Genomic DNA, 21866 nt, shown 5'->3' on the forward strand with positions numbered 1-21866 from the left:
CATTATTTTAATGACATGTTGAGCAGTAGTGTGAATACTGAAATAATGTTTACCACATAGCCCCTAATCTCAGTGAGAGAAGTGCCCTTGATTGGTTTTGCTGTTATATTCTGATGACCTGATATAGTAACTGATACTTATTAGGGGGACAGGAAATATTTGTTAGGTAAATACCTTGAGGATCCTTTCTGCAGTTCAAGTGTGGGCATAAGGATTTTCTTTGTTGTTTGACTTTTAGAGTTGTCATTACTTTTAAACTTACACAATTCTTCCAGAAGGCATATTCTGTAAAAAATTTAGCCATAAATGATGGCACAAATGGTGGTACACTGTCTCATTCTAAGCGCGATATGTAAAGATTGGAGTGGGAAGGTATACCTAACAAATCTGAGGTAATGGAACTGTCATGGCTCATGGGCACTGGGTACCAGTTCACTTGGAGTTGTATCTACCCCAGGTTTTTAATTGTATTAAATATTTGCGGCAAAAGAGAGGAAACTCATCTACTGTGAGGGAAGTGAAGCTGAATTCAGAGCTGATAAAATACTGATGATGTGATAGGCCATGCCTCTTTTTAATTTCTGCACTGTCATTTCCCAAGTGTCTATTAAATGTCAAGAAAACACACACACACACACACACACACACACACACACACACACACACACACAGTACTGTCATGTAGCAGGACATCTAGTAGAAGGGCTGACCTTAACTGGATCCTCAAACAAATAAAAGCACAATTTCCCCAAGTGCTTGAAAGCATATGTAGCATTAAAGATGAGAACAGGACCCCACAAGAGAGGTGGGTGAAGTCCTCCTGGAAGGTGAGCTGCAGCTAACTGGAAGGAGCATGGTGGCTTAAGCAGGAAAGAGTCTGATCAAATCCCCATGAGGAAGAGGGTGCCTGAGTGAGAGCTATTTAAAGAGGCTCTAGGATGAGGGGAACCATAAAATAGGATGATACAGAGGGACCCTGAGAGTCCTTGTAGTGCTGTGAAAATGTTCCCACTTAGTTTAAAAAGAGTTCCAGAAGTTAGAGAACCAGTGTTCAGACAGACAATGAGTTTGTTCATGGGAGCCTTAATTGATATATATGCATACATGCATGTAAATATACATAAAGCTGATGTGTACTCTAGTTAAATTATATAGAATTTCAAATAGGAAAATGTATGCAAACTTTCACCTAAGACATACAGAGTTCAACTACAGAACACTGAAAAATAATAACAAAAATTTTGCAACAAAAAGGAACACTAAATACTCAAATAATTACAGAGTAACAAAAATTAGGCAAACAGGAGATGTTTACAAAAATAATAGACACCTCAAGACAACTTAGAAATACATTTCATACTGAATGACAGCTATTGGAATTTTATATAGTTTCACTTTTATGCAAAAATGAGAGAAATAGACCTTTTCAGATAATAAAGATTAAGAGATTATGCTGCTTACAGCTTAGTATTGAAAGTAACAAAAACAAAACAATATTCAATGAAAATACAGCTCAGTATTGAAAGTAACAACAACAAAAAAAATTCAATGAAAAGTTAAAAAAAACAAAAGGGACTGGAATAGAAGCAGCACAGATGAACACAGATTTTGGTCAATAAGTCAAAATATACATCAATTACAAAACAATAATGCATTAATGACTAATTTACAGCAGGATTCAAAAAACATAAAAACTAAAATACTTGGGAAAATAATATGTCTAATTGATGAACAATCAAAGTCCAAGCATATTAAGGTCTCATTGTATCCTTTCAAGTGTGGGAGAAAAAAAATCACTATTTCATTTTTATTGAACTTACAGCATATTAAGTCAAGAATGCATTTGTAAACTTTTAGGGCAACTATTGAAATGATAGACTTAAAATTATAACTTCTACCGCTGGGGTTGTGGCTCACCGGTAGAGTACTTGCCTAACATGTACAAGGCCCTTGGTTCGATCCTTAGTACCACATAAAAATAAATGAATAAAATAAAGTTATTGTGTCCAACTACAACTATAAAAATGCATTAAAAATTATAACTTCTAAAATAAAAAAGAATAAAAAATAGGTATAGAGAAGTGGGGCTGGGGCCCAGGGGCAGAGTGCTTACCTGGCAACTATGAGGCACTGAGTTCAATCCTCAGCACTGCATATAAATCAATAAAAAATAAAGGTACATGAACATCTAAAAAATATTTTAAAAAATATGTATAGAAGCTCCAATAAACCTTTCAAAGGAAGAAAATAAGAAACTAACAAATGAAGAATAAAAAAGCCTGGTAAAAAAAATCACTACACATAAGAATATAAATAATTTCAACATATTTGTAATCATAACAAATACAAATAAAGTAAGTTATTTTAAAAAGTAATTTATTTTAAAAAGTATTTATTTTATTACTTTAAAAAGTAATTTCTATTTAAAAAATATACTGAATATAAAGTGAAAGAAATAAGATATCAGGCAAAAAAAATGGAATATTGATGCCAAGGATTGAACCTAGAGTGCTTTACCACTGAACCACATCCCCAGCCCTTTTTTATATTTTATTAAGAGATAGGGTCTAGCTGAGTTATTTAGGGCCTCACTAAGTTGCTGAACCTAGCTATGAACTTGACATCTTCCTGCCTCAGCCTCCAGAGCCACTGGGATTATAGGCACATACCATTGTACCTGGCACAGCCTAAGTCTTAAAGAGAGAAAAATATAGTATCAACACCAATTTAGGTGAGTAAGGGAATGAAACAAAACTGAAAGTTCACGTTCATATAAGAACGCATAGATACACACAAGAAATTGGGAAAAAGTTATGAACAACTAACTCACATAAAATGAGCACCGTATTTCCAAAGGACATAGGATATATTTGATCTCACTAGTACTAGAGGAAACATAAACTGAATGAAAATGAGAAAGCATTCAAATAGTTAAAATCAATAAAGTGAGCTGTTGTGTATCACCAGGCATATATCTCAAAAGCCTGATACTGAATAGTTTTAAAAGCTATAAAAATATATGTTCAGTATTCATATACTGTTTATATGGAAACACAGGTAGTTTAGTTTATAGAATATGGAAATAAATAATATACAAGGAGGGAAAGGAATGGGTGTTAGGAGCCATCAAGAACATAGCAAAAGTATTTAATTTTCAAAAATTTGATATAAAGTAATTATGATAAAATGTTAACATTTCTTAAGTCAGAGTTATTTTTGCTATATTAATTTATTTCCCATTATATATATACACATATAATTTTGTAATGAAAAATTGAATTTGAAATAAAGTTTATTGTGTATATTTATTTAAGTTATGCACATGATGTTATAAGGCATACATGGAATATAATAGTCCCTACAGAGGAACAAATCTATGTATGCATCCTTTTACATGTTACTCATTTTGATTCTCAGTGGCCAGCACAGCTACAATCTACTAATTTAGCAATAAGTCATGAATGCCATATACTATTGTTAACTATAGTCCTCATGCTGTATGTTAGATTTTTTACTTTTTTTATCCTGTATATCTACTACTTTGTATCCTTTGGCTTCCATCCCTCCCTCTCCTTTCCTTTCCCCTGTTCCTGGTAAATATATATATATACCTATTTTTATAAAAGAGAGGAGATTTAGAAGAAATTAAGTGATTATGTAATATAACTTATTTGAGGAAATAAAAATTCAGTACAGATGACTTATATACCTCTTAAACTGTAAAGAATAAACAATAAATACACTGTAGGGATGTCATCAAAATAGAATTCAGGAAAAATAGATTTACCTAAATAAAAAAAAAATCAGGAGCTCATTCTGCTATGCTTCCACTAAGCCTTAATGTACTGGAATTGTCTGTTTATGTCTATTTTCCTTAGACTATGTAGGGACTTTCTATCCATTATCTCATGCAGAGAACATAGTGATTGCCCACCTTCAGTATTCAATAGAAATTTGCTTAGTGAAGGAATTGAATAAATCTAAACTCAGAGAAAAGTAAATTTCAGCCTTTATTTCCATTCCTCCCCAGCTTTCCAGACTATGGTCTGATTTACAAAGTCTTCAACCCCACCAAACCCCAATTGTACAGAAAGACACATAGGAACTAATTAGGAAGAGAGAAAGGAAGGCTGATAATAACTTGGTGACACTTCGTTACCTCTTCCTTGTGTTCCCTGACTCTTATAACCTTACAACAAAGCTTGGCATGAGATATGTCTCATTCCAACTCCTAAACAACTAAGAGAGCTTCAATGTATATTTTTCTTTAAATATTTGTCTGTATTACTCTAAACATGTTGATAATTTTCTAAAAATCCTACTTATATAATTAAAAATACACAGTATAGAATTCCATTACCTAGAAATAACACCCCAAAAAATACCTTCTTTCAATTTGAGTGAATCATTCTGTAGGGTCTCCTCATCAACAATTCTCCCATACAAAATTTCAATTACAAGATAAATGGAAGAGAAGGAGGAATTTGAGTTCAACTGAAATCATTACAATAAAATACATTAATTTTTCTAAGATCTTTAAGATCTATCTTTGGAAACAACCCCATTTTAAATAGGTGTAATGTTAGTGGTAAATAAATGAAAAAGAGAAATGGATGGGAGCCAAAAGAATTCCTACCAAGAGTAAGATCATTTTAAAAGCACAATCCCCCACCACCACATATACACTATTTGATCATGCTCAGTAACTGCCCTCAAATGCTGGCTGACAGAACTTTGTTCAATGGAGGTACAGCATACAGGGTAGCACTGACAGACCCTGTCAGTTTCTCCCCTGTGGGGGAACGCATATCAGTTTGACAGAACAGACTCAAAGTAGTGGAGTTAATAGTGAGGATATTCCATCATTAAGACAGCTGGGCCAATTTATCCAGAGCTCATGTTCATAACTCACACATTTTATTTTCACTTTTGACATTAAATCAAAATTTTAAAAATATGTATCTACCTCAATGATCTACTGACACAATTAAAATAAATAGTTCTTCATCATATAGCATACAACTTTGTGTTCTGTTGATAGATTATAGTAGATGTTAAATATGGCATGTGAATTAAAATATATGGATAAATCCTATAATTATCTTGCGAATGGTCACATTATATTGAATTGCACCCATGTTAGAAAAAACTTAATAAATGAAAACATTTGAATTATACCTCAATTTGGTTAACTCTGTTTTGACATTTATTTATGGAAATGAATTTATTTATTTAAAAGGACTTTAAAAAGCACAGTAACTCTTGCACTTTCCAACAGTTGAGAAGACTCAACCATAGGTATGGAAGAATTGCTCAGGTAATTAATGCAAATGCTTATTTCCAAAGGGATGACTAGGCTTGCCTTGGAATACTAAAGCCTCCTCTGGATTTCTAGAGGAACCACTAGTTCCCTGATGTCATTGTTAATCAGTGATGGGCCCAATCAGCTACTGGGATAGTTCTGTACTTGTCCTAAGCTCTCTTTATTACCTACCCCAAATAAAGATGTTTATATTTGCAATATAAAACAGCAAATAACATAATTATATAATTTTGTTAGTTAGCTTTCATCATTATGACCAAAATACCTGATAAAAACAACTTAGAGGAAGAAAAGTTTATTTTGACCTCACAGTTTCAGTTCACAATTGACCAATTCCATTGCTCTGGGTCTGAGGTGAGGCAGAACATTATAGCAGAAGGGTGTGATGGAGGAAAGCTCTTCAGCTCAGAAAGCAGGAAGGAGAGAGAGAGAGAGAGAGAGAGAGAGAGAGAGAGAGAGAGAGAGAGAGAGACACCAGGGATAAGAAAGATAAAATCCCCAAGGCCATACACAAGTGATCTACTTCCTCCAGACAAACCCTATCTGCCTATATTTATCACCCAGAAATCCATACCAATTATTGATCTATCAAATGTATTATTCCACTAATGGAGGTTACAGCTCTCATAATCTACTCATTTCACTTCTGTACATTCCTGCATTGTCTAACACATGAATGGAATATTAAATATCCAAACCACAACAATAACAATACTTGCATTATCTGACTCTAAGTTATTCTCCTTATCCTTTATATGTTTGGAAGAGGGTATGATGCAGATAATGGAAGTAATCCAGGGTAAATTAGGCAATATTCTAAATAGTCAGAGACTCAGGCTCTAACTTTCCGCTATGCCAGACTTAGGATATGATCTCTGTTTTTATATCCAAATGCATGAGTTTGTTGTTGTTGTTGCTGCTGTTATTGTTCTTTTTAGTTATACATGTCAGTAGAGTCTGTTTTTACATATTTATAAAAACATGGAGTATATCTTGTTCTAATCAGAATCCCAGTCTTGTGGATGTCCATGATGTCGAGATCACTCTGGTGTACGTAGAAAAGTTATGAGAGATTGATTCCACTGTCTTTCTTATGCCCATTCCCCTCTCTTACCTTCATTCCCCTCTGTCTAATCCAGTGAAATTCTATTCCACACCCCCAAAACCTCTATCCCTGCTTGTTGTATGTTAGAATCCATGTATCATTAGACCTTTGTTTTGGGGGGACTGGCTTATAAAATGCACGTATGCATTTCAAAAAGTGAAGGATGAAAAGGGAAGGGGAAGGAAAGCCTACTCCTTTTTCATGAGGTATCTCAGGAGCAATGTATTCCTTTGCCCACATCTCACCAACCCAAATTAAATCACTTAGAAGGAAGGGATCTGAGAAACAGAGACTTTTTTCTGGATTTCAGCAGGCTGGGTAAAAAGCTATCATTCTATAAAAGGATAAAGAAAGGATATTCCAAAGGAATGAGCAACTTCTGAAAGACTAAAACAGCAGCAACAAAACACACACTCTTTTACACACACATACACACACACACACACACACACACACATCTAATCACCCTTATTGGGAATTCTATTTAAAGAATATGTGCTTACTTAAAATTTTTACTGCAAATATTTTTTCAACTTTTGATTTGACAGAGGATAAAGTACATTTTTATGAGTCAATATGTTGCTTTCTTTTAAAATATACATATAAATAGGAATTTATACCCTGCTTTCTGGAATTAAACTAGATTAATAAATAAATAAACAGCAATCATTATTCATAGGTAAGATTGATTAAAAAATAGTTAAAAATATATTTTGCTAAAATCAAGCAAAAACTATAATACAATTTGTTTTAATTTTGATATTCAATAGGATTCAATAAATACTCTTAGTCTAAAATTGTGTAAAACATTGCAGATTTTAAAAAATAAAGTTTCTAGCTTAATAGAGATGGATCACATATATTTAATTACTTTCTCCTGAATCATCACTTTAAATATGTATAAAAACCTAAAATATAGTAATAACCTCAGAAAACTTTTACAGAGTAGGGTATAAATTAACCAGATATTTTTTCTAAATATGTGGATAGATTAATTTAAAAGGTGTGAAAAACAATGATTAAAGTCCTAGAAGGATTCCAAGTTTGAAAGTGGGATACATGGCCAGGAAGATATAACCCAAAAGTTAAGAGTGGGCATTGGGCATTGCTCAAGAGAATAGTCTGTCCAACAGTCCCACATTTTCATGTGCAATGACACTGATGTCAAGAAATAACTCATATCTTAAAGAAAAACTGAGATACTTGCTGCACAAAAGCTGAACATGTCTTTGGATAAGAAGGCAGCTCTGTATATGGCTTATAGAAAATAAGAATAAAAACATTCTTCATTGATTTTCCAATGAGTTTGATGAGAATGGGTCAGAGATGCCAGCTTATTTTCTCGCTGATCCCTAACATCTTGCACACCCATCTGATATATTTTTAGACCCTACAATCAGCATCTTTCCTGGCCCAATACATAAAGAGTGACTCTCAAACACCTATATAGCATGAAGTCTGACTGAGTATCCTGTGCTATCTGAGGGTAAGCAAGAATACAAATTAGAAAGGCCAAATGAGTGACCAGATCAATATTGAAAGATAAGCCTGACATTATTAGTGAACTAAAATAGTAGATCTAATCAACATATTTAGAGAGGTTGAAGAACATTTTACAGGTATAAAAAAGTACACACTGTTAAATTTATAAAAGCAGGCAGAAAAATTTAAAAAATGGAATATAAAATGTTAAATTAAGGGAAAAGATTACTATAGAGGCTCAAATAAAAATAAAATTTAAGAAATATTCTCAACCATAAGGTAAAAATATTTTAGAAAGTAAAAATACAAGAGAAAAATTAAAAGCAAAAAAAAAAAAAAAGACACCACCACCAACAACAACAACAACAAAAACCATCACCACTACCAACAACATACCAACAAAAACCATGTAACTTAATAACCAATTCAGGAGTTCCAGAAATAGAAAAAGAGAGAAAATGTGAGATAACAATAAACAAAGAAATAATTTTTAAAATCTCCAGTTGAGAATAGAAATATAGAAAAGGAATTTCAGGTTGAAATGGCTAAATGTTTATCAGAATAAGTGAAAAAAATAAAATTCCAAGCACTTACCAAACAGACATAAAGCACCCGGAAAAAAAAAATAGAAATGAAATGATAATCACAGTTTCTTCAGGGAAAATGGATGATAAAAGGCCTTTTACCCATATCTTCAAAAGATTTTAGTCAAAATACTTTCAACCCAAATTCTACACCTGGCTAAATTGACACTGCACTGCAAAAGCAAGGTGATATTTTTACATATTCAAAACAAAGACAGTTTACCTCTCTTGCATCAATTCGTTAAAAGTGCCTTAAGTACATGTTCTTATATAGCAAAAATGGAATCTGAGAAATAAGGGATACGTATTATCTAAGAAGTAGAAGTGTGAAAATAAAATAAGAACTCTCTCCTGGTCCTAATAAGCAATTATTTTAAACTAAAATAAAAATAAGACTTCAGGGATAATTAATAATGGATTACATTCAAAAGATTCTAGAACTGAAAAGTTGTCATCCCTTGGTGTCAAGGTGAAAAGAACCACTGCAGTCAATTTTATGTAAGATATTTCAATTGTATCTTGAATTCCCTTTTGAGATGCTGGTTCAAGTTTAGACATATAAGTTTAAATTTTCTTCTCTATGAGCTTAAAAACATTGTTAATATTTAACTTCTACTTCAAACATGGTGGTTATTGACTTTGTCCTCCATATTAAGCAAAAAGTCAAACAAAACAAAAAATGAAAACCCCAATGCTTTCTTTTCCATAAAGTTGAGTAAAATGACAATGTTAGAGGTTTTTTGAAAAAGTGCTTCACCATATGGGGCAGAGTTTATAATAAAGCAACAAAAAATTCTCTTCCTGGAAGAGGCCTACATACAAGATGGAGATGATAAATTAGGTTATTTTTTCTTTCCTTCAGACTTTAAGAACTTGATTTGAAGATAAGAATGCATATATTTAAAAATCCCTCTCTTAATATTATTGTAAATGCCACAATTATTCCATATATATTATTCCATAATTATTCCATAATTATCTCATATATTCTGATTTAGTGAACCAGAATATATGAGATAAAAGAGAAAGAGGGAATTTAAAATTCAAAATTCTTTTAGAATAGACTTTCCAGTTTTCCCAGCACCATTTGTTGAAGAGGCTATATTATTAGTCTGATAATAGCTAAAATTATGGCACCTTAAAAAAAAAGCAAAGAAAAGGTAAACTAGACGAGGGTCTTCCTCATGAAACTCATAATCCCATATGGCATGATTTGTGCAGTGTTAAGGGATATATGCAAGTACAAGAGAGCAGGGAGAGAGGTGATTTTTTTCTTTCCAAGCAGGTCAGTTGGTAGCATTGTTCAGAAAGAGTTTAAAAACTAGATGACATCTGAGAAATGTCTTGAATGATAAAATAAAATTTGGAGTAAGAGTCATTTTTAGCAGAAGCAATAGCATGTATAGTGGTATAGAGTTATTGACTATAATATTTTATATGTTAAAAAGTAGAGGATGGCATATCAATAAGAGACAAAGCTGTAAAGATAGATAAGGATCAGTTTGCAAGGGTGTTTGGTAGGATACTTTCTGGAGTTTATTACTGGTTGCAGTTTTAAAAGATCAGTCTCCCAAAGATTCAGATTTTTGCCCCTTGGAAAGAATGCAGGAAGTTAGTGTTTTGACAGAGTAGATAGATGCAGATGTTTTAATGAGTTTGTTTTAAGTGTAATTATTTTCTAGCCTTAGCATGGATAGTATATAGAAAGCACAGGTCTAAATACAAAATGCAATTCTAGATATGTTTTGTCCAAAAACATCAATAAACCCTAACGGCCCTGAAAAACTGTACAAGTTTCAGCAGTTCATGTTGTTTTTAACACTAAATGATCTAAAAAATTTAGCTCTAAATTTGCAAAACCAAGATGTTTAAAGTTTTTTTTTTAAAGACCCATAATATAAAAACCAAAGTACTTGGTTTCATTTAATTCATTTTCTCATGTAATCTTAAACATTTTTGAGTTATTCCTGAAGAAATCTCCTCAATTATCATACACAATTTCTAATTGTCACATGCCCAAAAGTTTCCTTTCAGTGTAAGGAAATATAAAAGAAATAGTAAGAAAGAAAGTTGATTTATATAGAAGCTTATTTCCACAGAGTTAAAATGTGCTACAAGTTATGAACATTTCATGTAAGTTCCACATTACCTGTCTGTTTTAGTAAGTGAGCTCTTTACAATTATTCTCCGTATAACAAACATTACCACAGATAGTAATACTATTTCAGCCATTAGACACTTTAATTTCTGTTTTCATAAGATTTCTTGTTATTTTATCAGGCAGCGTGCCTCTACTGAGGCTTCCTGTAAAGTGTGGAAGAAGAATCAGCCTTTATAATTGCTTTAGCAGCCTAATAGATCCAAAGACTCATCTACTTGCAATTCGTGAATATACACTTCAAAATGATTTCATTATGTTCATCATGTGCAGGAGGAGGCTGCAACTCAAAGTAATAGAACTGTAAAACTTAACCTAATCTAATCGTTCTCACACATCATATCTTTTTGCATTTCTTAAAGTGTAAATAAAAAAAGAAAAATCCCAGCCTATCTATTATTTTCCTAGTCAATGTTAAAATAGCTCTGTAAAGTATTCTGTCAGCATCCCCAGTATGGTAGGAATAACAAAATCCCTCTCTATCCAATCTATTCTTTCTTCCATTGAATCTATTCTCTGCAATGCAGTCAGAACATTCTTTTAAAGTATGTATTTCTTATATACATATTTCTGTAATATATATTATTGACAAAACCTTTAAGGTATTTCCCATTGCTCCTAAGAAGAAGAGCAGGTACTTAACAATACTGCAACTCAGGGGACCCAAGCCATGCTATCCTCACCAGGTACTCCAGTACTGCTCATCCTCACTCTGTGCTTCCCATTTCTCCTACTCCTTAGATGTGGGTCTAGTTTACCTAGTTTAACTCCTGCCTGTGGGTCCTTATTTAAGTCAGTCTACACATCAGCCTAGTTATACATCACTGTTTCCTTCTCTCTCTCTCTCTCTCTCTCTCTCTCTCTCTCTCTCTCTCACACACACACACACACACACACACACACACACACACACACACACACACACACATTCTGTCCTTCAATAATTAACTCCTATCTGGGCAAACTCCCTTGTCTCCCTCAGTCCTCCTTCACAGCCCTAGAGCTCCTGTGCATGTTTCCTACCATGCACCATTCTGTGATCAGGTTTAATTAGCCTCTTAACATTTGTCTCCTTGGCAAGATCAGAACCTCTCAGTCGGGAAATGTTGTGTCTTTGTCTGGATTAGGAATACATAATGAGGAAATACATGAATTGAAGGAAAAAAATGCAATAAAGTATTTTCTACAAGAGATCCATTACACAGTTCTGTACATGCCAATAACCTTTTGAAGTAATGAAGTTGGACTTAAATAAGCTATATATATATATATATATATATATATATATATATATATATATATATAAACCAAAGTACTTGGTTTTTATATATATATATAAATATATATATATATCACTTCTAATATATATATATATATCACTTCTAATCTATTTTTTTCATACACACACATACCTTTAAAATGTATATCTCTTCAAGAAACAGCACTTTTGGGGGAAAGATGTTGTAATTATATATCAAACTTGCAAGATTACTACAATGTTTATCTATAAATATCTAAAGAAATATTTATATTTATATTTAAATGACATTTTGACATGTATTCACTTTTTACACCTTAGATAGTAAGCTAAATGTTTAGTATGTAATGTAAAGAAAGAAGAAATTGAGTAAATTACCCTATTATGTACTTGACTTATATTAGAATCTATGTAGAATATTAAATTACTTGTCATAAAAATCAAAAACCTGTTTATCCTCTTCTTGATATCTAAAGCTCATAATTACTGTAGAAATAATAGCTGTGATCATAAATTCAAAGTAATGTGATTAGAGATATTGATTTTAATAACACTGCAAGACTGGAAGTTCGGACAGTTGGATGCAACTATAATTTGGACTCTTACTTGTTGTGTGATGAAAAACCTGGGTCTTTAGTAGCATTACTTCCCAGCTTTATTAATTTAAAAAAGAAAGGAAAGAAAGACAAAAGGTCAGTGATATTTGGAATTTGAAAGATCATTTTAAAAAAAAATGGAAGAGCAATCCAGACACAATAAAATGCAAACTAAAAGAAAATTTAAAAATAAAATAAAATGAGAGTTCTAGGAGTAGAAGCTCATCCAGTGTGGTAGAGTATAGAGGGTGTGGTTTTTATGTACATGTGCCCATTTGGGGGAGGTTTAGTTAATAAAGTACAACCTTGGAAAAGAATACAACATGGATAAATAAAGAGAGAATGAGACATAGAGGTTTAATTTGCAACATAGGGATTTCCAGTTTTCCCAGCACCATTTGTTGAAGAGGCTATCTTTTCTCCAATGTATGTTATTGGTACCTTTGTCTACTACAAGGTAACTGTATTTATGTGGGTTTCTCTTGGTGTCTTCTATTCTGTACCATTGGTCTACATGTCTATTTTGGTGCCAATACCATGCCATTTTTGTTACTATACCTCTGTAATTTAGTTTAAAGTCTGGTTATTGTGAGGGCTCCAGCTTCACTCTTCTTGCTAAGGAATGATTTGGCTATTCTGGGTCTCTTATTTTTCCAAATGAATTTCATGATTGCTTTTTCTATTTCTATGAAAAATATCACTGGGACTTTAATAGGAATTGTGTTAAATCTGTATAGCACTTGTGGTAGTATGGCCATTTTGATGATATTGATTCTGCCTATCCAAGAGCATGGGAGATCTTTTTATCTCCTAAGGTCTTCTTAATTTCTTTCATTAGTATCTGCAAGGAAACAATCAATAACATGAAGAGAGAGCCTATAGAATGGGAGAAAGTCTTTACCACATGCACCTCAGATAGAGCACTAATCTCCAGGATATATAAAGAACTCAAAAAACTTAACACAAACAAAACAAATAATCCAAACAATAAATGGGCTAAGGAAATTAATAGACACTTTATAGAAGAAGAAATGCAATAAATTAACAAACATATGAAAAAATGTTCATCATCTCTAGTAATTAGAGAAATTCAAATCAAAAGATTTCATTTCACACCAGTCAGAATGGCAATTATCAAGAATACATGCAATAATAAGTGTTGCCAAAGATGTGGGGGGAAAGGTACACTCAGACATTGCTGGTGGGACTACAACTACTATGTAAAGCAGTATGGAAATTCCTCAGATAACTTAAAATGGAACCACAATTTGACTCAGTCATCCCACTCCTTGGTTTATACACAAAGGACTTAAAGTCAGTATATTACAGTGACACAGCCACATCAATGCATATAGCAGCTCACTTCACAACAGCTAAACTATTGAACCAACTTAGATGCCCTTCAACAGATGAATGGTTAAAGAAAATGTGGTAAATATACACAATGGAATATTACTCAGCCTCAAAGAAGAATAAAATTATAGCATTTGCAGGTAAATGGATGGAGCTGAAGAATATCATGCTAAGTGAAATAAGCCAAACCCAAAAAACTAAATGCTGAATGTTTTCTCTGATAAGAGGATACTGATCCATAATGAGGGTGGAGGGGGATGGAAAGAATGAAGAAACTTTGGATTGTACAGAGGGGATTTAGGGGAGGGGGGGTAAGGGGATAGGAAGGATGGTGGAATGAGAAGAATATTAATATATATATTAATATATATTAATATATATATATATGGATAATTAAACTACTGGTGTTACTCTGCACCAGATACAGCCAGAGGAATGAGAAGTTGTGCTCCATTTATGTATAATGTGTCAGAATGCATTCTACTGTAATGTATAACTAGTTAAAACAATCTTTTAAAAAAGAATGACATTATTACTTTATGTATATATGTGACTATATGACCAATATGATTCTGCAACATGTATACTCAGAAAAATGAGAAATTATATCCCATCTATTTATGATATATCAAAGTGCATAAATGAATTCTACTGTCACATATAACTAATTAAAACAAATTACAAAAAAGACAGACAGTAAAAGAGATGTGTGGGGAGATGCAAATTGCCTGTCCTATCACTATCCTAATGAGTTTGTCCTTGACCTGAAGGTCATAGGCAGCCAAAAAGGCTTAAACAAAAAAGTGATGTAAGCATCTAGAATTCTGCAGAGCCTTGAGGAAGTGAAAAGGCATTTCCCTGAAGTAAATTATTAAAAAAGATTATTCTTGTCATAATAAAACCTAGGGAAAATTATGGAAACTGATGCAAATAAGGAGGTTGTATTATATTATTTTTGCATTAGTGAGAGCATTTGAAAATCTCTATAGCCCAACTTTAGAATATCTTTCTCAACTTGAAAATATATTTTTATTCATTTATTATGGTAGTGTCTTAGCATGAATGCACACGAGGACATTATCCTTAGTTTAATAAAGTTATGCAAGTACTGATATTCCCTTCTGTGCTTGAATTCTAGCATTCTAAATGGTGTAAGGGAAGTTACATTTAAAAATACAATTCATATCTGATTTAGTGAACCAGAATATATGAGATAAAAGAGAAAGAGGGAATTTAAAATTCAAAATTCTTTTAGAATAGACTTTCCAAGCATCTGTCTTTACTGTCATGGGGCTCCAGAGATATTTTATAAAAATAAATTAGACATAATTTGAAAAACGATGAAAGTCCTCATTACAAAGCCAACAACCATTTAAATCTGCTAGAAGATTTTCAAAATTGATCTTTCAGAGCTTTTATTCTGTTACTAAATCCCTGAAAGACTTAAACATGCATTTGTTTCTTTCTGCAAACAGAGTATTTACAGCAAAATATATTCCTGTACTTCAGTTTTAACAAATTGTATTGTGAGATACTATAAATATACATGTTCTATGCATGGAATTGGGAGAAGCAAAATATAGAGTACATTTCCAACCCTTTTAAAATGTTAAGGTAATGAACATATAAAAACTGTAAAATATCTATTTGTGAATCTGCATTATTCACTTATTTCTGCATATTAAGATACAGAATACTGCTTTCACAATTTGCAAGGCATTCAATATATTACATACTTGGCTTATAATCTCAGTGGAATAATTGCATATTTTGTATAAATAAGGACACCTAAAACTTTTTAATTTTAGAGTTAAACTTTTGGTAGACATTTAAAAACCATGATTTATTTTTATAATTATACCATATAGTTCTATTGTTTTTCTATTATAGTTCTAAAATTTTACCAAATTTTCTATGAATTGTTAGTTTTAAAAACATAATTAGCATACTTATGCTGTTACTATGAAAACCTAACATAATGTTTCTTCTTTCAATACAAGACTTTCTCTTTTACTGGGGTCTGATTTGAAAGAAAAGGAATAATTGTGGCATTTACAATAATATTAAGAGAGGGATTTTTAAATATATGCCACATTATAGAAAATTATAAGCATGGGTAAATGTTTTGAAATTTCAAAATTTCATATTTTCAGTATTCAGCATGTGGATTTTAGGACACATGGATTTACAATTTGGAAACCAAGAATTAGAGGATATGAAAAAAACATTCTGAGTAATTTCTAATATGAATTCATCCAAACAAGATTTTTTTTCAGTAGGCTAATACTAAGTATTTGCATAATTAAGAATTCTAATAAAGTAATAAATATTCCACAGGTTAACAAATCTGAAAGGGGGAGGCAGATGAACATGTAGCCATGAAGAGGGATGAGGTAAAGGGTGGTGGGTACCACTGGGTAACAAAAACATGAAATGTACTTCTTCTGACCTTTAAGATAGCAGGAGAAGGGCTGGGGATGTGGCTCAAGTGGTAGCACGCTCGCCTGGCAAGCGTGCGGCCCGGGTTCGATCCTCAGCACCACATACCAACAAACATGTTGTGTCTGCCAAAAACTAAAAAATAAATATTAAAATTCTCTCTCTCTCTCTCTCTCTCTCTCTCTCAAAAAAAAAAAAAGATAGCAAGAGAAGCTAGAAAGACAGATTTGTGTGTTAAAATTATACCTTTTTAACAACTAAAAGTGATTATTGTGTAGGTTTAGATAAGTCTGTACAGGAGTCAGTTCCTGCAACTCCTTTCTCAGGCCTCTAGTTTAATAGACTCAGTTATGACATGAAGTCCCCACAGCTTTATTATTCTCATTTTGCACATTTGAAAACAATAGCTAGACAAATCTTTCTCAAAATTAAAACAGCTGCATTAGTCTTTTCTAAGCAATAAGTTAACATAAGGTATATATAATTTGCCAGAGGGTTAAACCTTTTATCTCAACCTTTTATTTGGCACATCACATGTAGGAAGATGAGCTCAAATGGACATTTTTCTCAGGTCCATGGCTTGAGTATGTTGGATAAGGAATTGTCCAGTTCTTCATACATTTACTGTTTTAATCAATACATAACTGAATATAATTCATTTTAAATTAATTATAGTATTCAATGAAAATTTAAATAATTACTTTTATTATTTAAAAGCAGATTAGTTCCATAACATAAAAGTGTATTATTAGTAAATAAAATTTATCATTCAGTGCACTTCAAAATAAGTCATGATGCATGAGGTATCAAACCATACTGCTGAGGGACTTTCTTTTTTGTTTTCTTTGCAGCGGGGTGGGTACCGAGAATTGAACTCAGGAATGCTTAACCACTGAACCACATTCCCAGTTCTTTTTCCTTGGGGTGCAAGGGTGAGCTCAGGAGGCACTTGACCAATGAGTCATATTCCCAGTCCTATTTTATATTTTATTTAGAGCCAGGGTATCACTGAGTTGCTTAGCATCTTGCTTTTGCTGAGGATGGCTTTGAATTCTCTATCCTCTTGTCTCAGCCTCCCAAACTGCTGGGATTATAGGCATGAGGTGCCAAGCTTGGCCTCAACTCTTTTTCATGTTTTATTTTGAGATAGGGTCTCTATAAGTTGCTTAGGTTCTGGCTAAGTTGATGAGGCTGGCATTAAACTTGTTATCCTCCTATCTCAGGCTCTTGAGCCACTGGAACTACAGGTATGAGCTTGAAGAACGCCTTTCTACTACAAGTTGTTTTAAAGAATGGCTTAGCAAATGTTGTTAGTAATCTAAGAGATACATTAGATTATTATGTGAAAAGCAATAGAGTAATAATCCAGCTCCCAACAACATATAAACCGATGCACCATACAGAGATGGGAAGGTGCATATCAAAGAGGCAGGAGCAAAAGAGTCAAGTTTGAATGCTGAAAAGTCACAATGTCTGATTTTTACAAAAATGCTTTTCTTTTCCTAACTCATTTTCCTAACTTCAAGTGGATTGCTGAACTAACTAAAGAGCAAAACTATTTAGGGCTGGGGATGTGGCTCAAATGGTGGTGCACTTGCCTGCCATGCGTGAGGCCTGGGTTCGATCCTCAGCACCACATACAAACAAAGATGTTGTGTCTGCCGAAAACTAAAAAGTAAATATTAAAAAAAATTCTCTCTCTCTCTCTCTCTCTCTCTCTCTCTCTCTCTCTCTCTCTCTCTCTCTCTCCTCTCTCACTCTCTCTTTAAAAAAAAAAAAAGAGCAAAACTATTTAAGATAGCATTCTGGGCAAGAAGAGCCAGCAATCATAATAGGAGATGTGCATTGAAGGAAAGTGAAGAAGGAGTTACTTTTATTTTTTTTTAAACATTAGTATTCTGTTCAATTTTTTTAGTCTTTTCAACAGCACAAATGCATTAGTAGACTCATAAAAAGTGAGGCCATAGTAAAAACTTTAGGAAATGGTTGATGAAATAAAGTAGAATTTCCTTCCTCAGTGATGCTTGAAATAAACAGCATAAACATTTAACATCAAAAAAAAATGTGAAAGCTAAAGAGGCACAATCCAATATCCTAACTTTGAAATACGATCAACTACAGAAAAAATAAGAGGGTTTCATCTCAGCTCAGTACAGGTCCTAGAACTCACTTTAATGCCTCAGAATGGTATCAGTGAAGTAACAGAAGCTCTACATTTTCACAAAAACATGCCAAATATGAAAAAGAAAAAAAAATAATGCAAAGACGTGTGTGGGGGCTGCTAGACAGCAGAAGAGAGGCTGGTGAAAGAAGAGAAGTGAGCAATAGCCGGCAGAAGTGCTGGGGCCACCCTGCACAGCCAGGATAATACAGCAAAGAGCAAGACTTCCCACCGCCCATGCTAAACCTGAGTGCTGAGCACCAAGAACCTGGAGCAACATACACCTGTTCTACAGAGGGTTCCACTTTGCCCCCACCTGTTCCATTGCCCTCAGGCTCCCAAGCTTCTGGACTGTGGCTAGGACATGAAATAAGCCCTTTCACACTAGGGCTTTCCCAGGGAGATTACTGAATCTTAGGTGTGATATAAACAAATTAAGGAAAAGTCACTCTCACTACTTCTGGAAGTTCTTAGAAGAGCTGTTTAAGTTAAAAAATAATAGGAGGAAAATAATTGATATGGTGGCTAGTGAGGGGAGAAAAGAAACACAGGAAGACATAGTGCTCCTTTAATAATGTATAAAATAACAAAATAAAATAGAAGAATTGGAGAGCCAACAGACTGAGTTCTAAAATACCACTATTTCCAAACTAATAAATAAAATGCAGCCAGTAACATAGAGGATAGACATGACCTGAAACTGAAATATTGACATAAAGGAAGATGGAGACATAACCACAGTGACTAAGGAAGGGAAAAATCCAAAGATTCCGAAAGGAATGCCCTTAGCATTTTAAGAGTCTGGTGTAAGAGTAGAATACTATACATCCAATATTAAATAAAGGTCATTTCCTGCCAAAGGCCAATGTCTCGGCTTGGCACCAGAATCACGAGCCACCACACACCTTTGTAGGTTCAAACAGCAATTCTTTATTCCAGCTCTCACACAGCCTCCACACAGGTCCAGGGGCAAACGCGTTCTGCCGTCTGCCCGCACACTTCACCTACTCTACGAGGCTATCTCCAAATCCCATTTTAATCTCACGAGAACTCAACGGGAACAAGCAGCAGGAACACCCTAATCCCAGCAATAATCTTCAACTTCCAACTTCCCTAAAACCCATTATCTTAAACTGGCAACGCCTTAAACTCAAGGAGCTGGTTACTTCCTCAAACCTGATCAGCTCTAAACCTGGATCCGCCTTGGTCCTTGAGCAAGGTCACTTTATTAAAGCATGCATGCAATGTCCCATCGAATGTCCTCTAAGCAGCATGGGGTACGCTTGGCAAGGAAATTTCGATGCGTCATTCCTACTTGGTAATGGCCCTCAGCAATTTCCAGTTAGTAAACTATTTTTAAATTATTTAAAAATAAATGTTGATAAAAAGACCTGCAAAGCAAGTTTTCAATACAGAATATGGGATAACTCAGCATTTCATGTCAGAGTGCAGCAGTGAACAAGAATTAACTCCCGGCCTCTATGTCCTAGCTCATCACCCTTTTTTTCCCATCTTGGCATTAACCATCAAGGGGAAAGGTACCTCAAATGTCCATATGCAGATACCCTAGCCTGATTTTCCAAGCTCTGTATACAGCTCCTACAAACAATCAACATTTGGCCACTCCTTGGGTCTAAAGATAGTAATATCAGTGGTTTAATTTGCTCTAACAAATTAAATGTATGATAAGAAGCTGCTATAAGTCCTTCAAATGTTTGTAGCGAAGGGCTGGGGAATCCAGGTTCTTGGTTACTAAAGTATGATTTAGATGGGAAATACACACCTGGGTGGGCATAGCCACTTTGCCCCATGTAATGGCTGGAGGAGGCACTGTGGAACACTCTAAATCACAGTATCCAAGGCAAAGGTCTCTCTTGCTTAGGTTTAAAGCACTACTGATTGCAGCAATTGGAGAGCAAATAACAGGCATGGATGAAATACAAAGTTGAGATACATCATAGGGAATACTCCTTTACATAATAAACAGACCCCATGTTATGGAACAAAAATCTGTATTCAAGAGGAGAATTTCTCTAAAAAGAGGAAACTACTACATTGGTCTTATTTAAACTACAAACTGTGCTCCAGTATTATCTGTTCGTGAGCAATTGCCACTAAAAGATATCTGTACTGGAAGATGGGCATCCAAGCAGAAGGAGCAAGTTAGGTGAAAGTGAGAAAAACCAGGCTGCTTGCAGACTTTCCCAGAACAACATCAATGACAGAGACAGAACAGCAGTGGATACAAAGTTGTGAGGGAAAGAAAATGTGACCCAAGGATGTCATGCCCAGCTGAGCAACTGTGAAGTACAAAGACAACAGACATAACAGGCTCCAGCCGCAAGGACCCAAGAAAGATATCAAGCTCCAAATTTACCCACCCTGAAGATGAAAGAAAATGCTATGATGAAAGGATTAGATAAATATTCAATGTCCAAATCCACATGTTCTGAAGAAAATATATTATTTCAGACTAATTTAAAATTGCCAAGTTATCCTTCAAGTATAGAGACAACTGACAGAAACTCTCAAGGCTCTGAGATACACAGGCTGCAAGATCTCTCAAACATTCCTTTAGAAACAAGCACCAAAAAAAACCAAAAAGCAAATGACTTGACAGCATTCTTGACAGTATGGCATCGTAACAGACACAGAAAGGATTTCAACTCCCACTTTTGCTTTGTGTGTGCCATGAACACTAAATGTCATCAGGTTCAGATCCAGAGACTAAGGGGCTTAGCTTTTTCTATGTCGTTTAAATAGGAAAAAGAAAAGAAAATTTCTAGACAAAATTGACAAAGAAGAACATAGGTTAAATCTGGACCACTGGTATTGTATGCCTAGTATATTTCTGTACTTTTCTATATGTTTAAAAAATGTTTATAACTAAAAATGTTAGAAAAAAACAAAGCCTGAAAAATGTAAGAGCTTGCTTTACAATGCAGAAGTTCTGAGTATTGTAATTGTGTATTATGTAAAGTTATTAAAATATAGATTCTCTATTAAGAAAAAAAAATACAAAGGGAATACTTCCCCTATAATATCTGTCAATAAAAAGAAAATTAGAGTTGCAAAATATGTTGCCACGATATCACATTATTTAAAATGTGATAAAACAAAACTGTTCATGAACTATTTCAAATTTAAAAATAACTTTAATAATAAATATATTTGGGGACCAGAAGATAAAAAGTTGAGTTTATCATAAAAATCCGTATTTTGCCTAAAGCCATGAGTACATTTATACTTTCATTAAACTGGCTTCATAAGTACAGGATGAATTTGGCAATAAAACACTCCTCTGTGCCCTAAGCTCCGCTCTCAATCTGAGGAAGCCATCTGAGCCAGGGGAAAGAGGAACCTTGCTGAAGAAGATGGGTGGAAGCTCATATCCAGAGATTCTTGGA

The 21866-nt window shown here is 33.8% G+C and overlaps 1 protein-coding gene across 3 annotated transcripts in view; it reads right to left on the minus strand.

Moving 5' to 3' along the window:
• Prr16 (proline rich 16) overlaps positions 1-21866 on the minus strand; it is a 232798-nt gene that overhangs the window by 121555 nt on the left and 89377 nt on the right. The gene's annotated exons all lie outside the window — the stretch shown is intronic.

The sequence above is a fragment of the Ictidomys tridecemlineatus genome, chromosome 1 (assembly GCF_052094955.1).
Source record: "Ictidomys tridecemlineatus isolate mIctTri1 chromosome 1, mIctTri1.hap1, whole genome shotgun sequence".
Lineage (NCBI taxonomy): Eukaryota > Metazoa > Chordata > Mammalia > Rodentia > Sciuridae > Ictidomys > Ictidomys tridecemlineatus.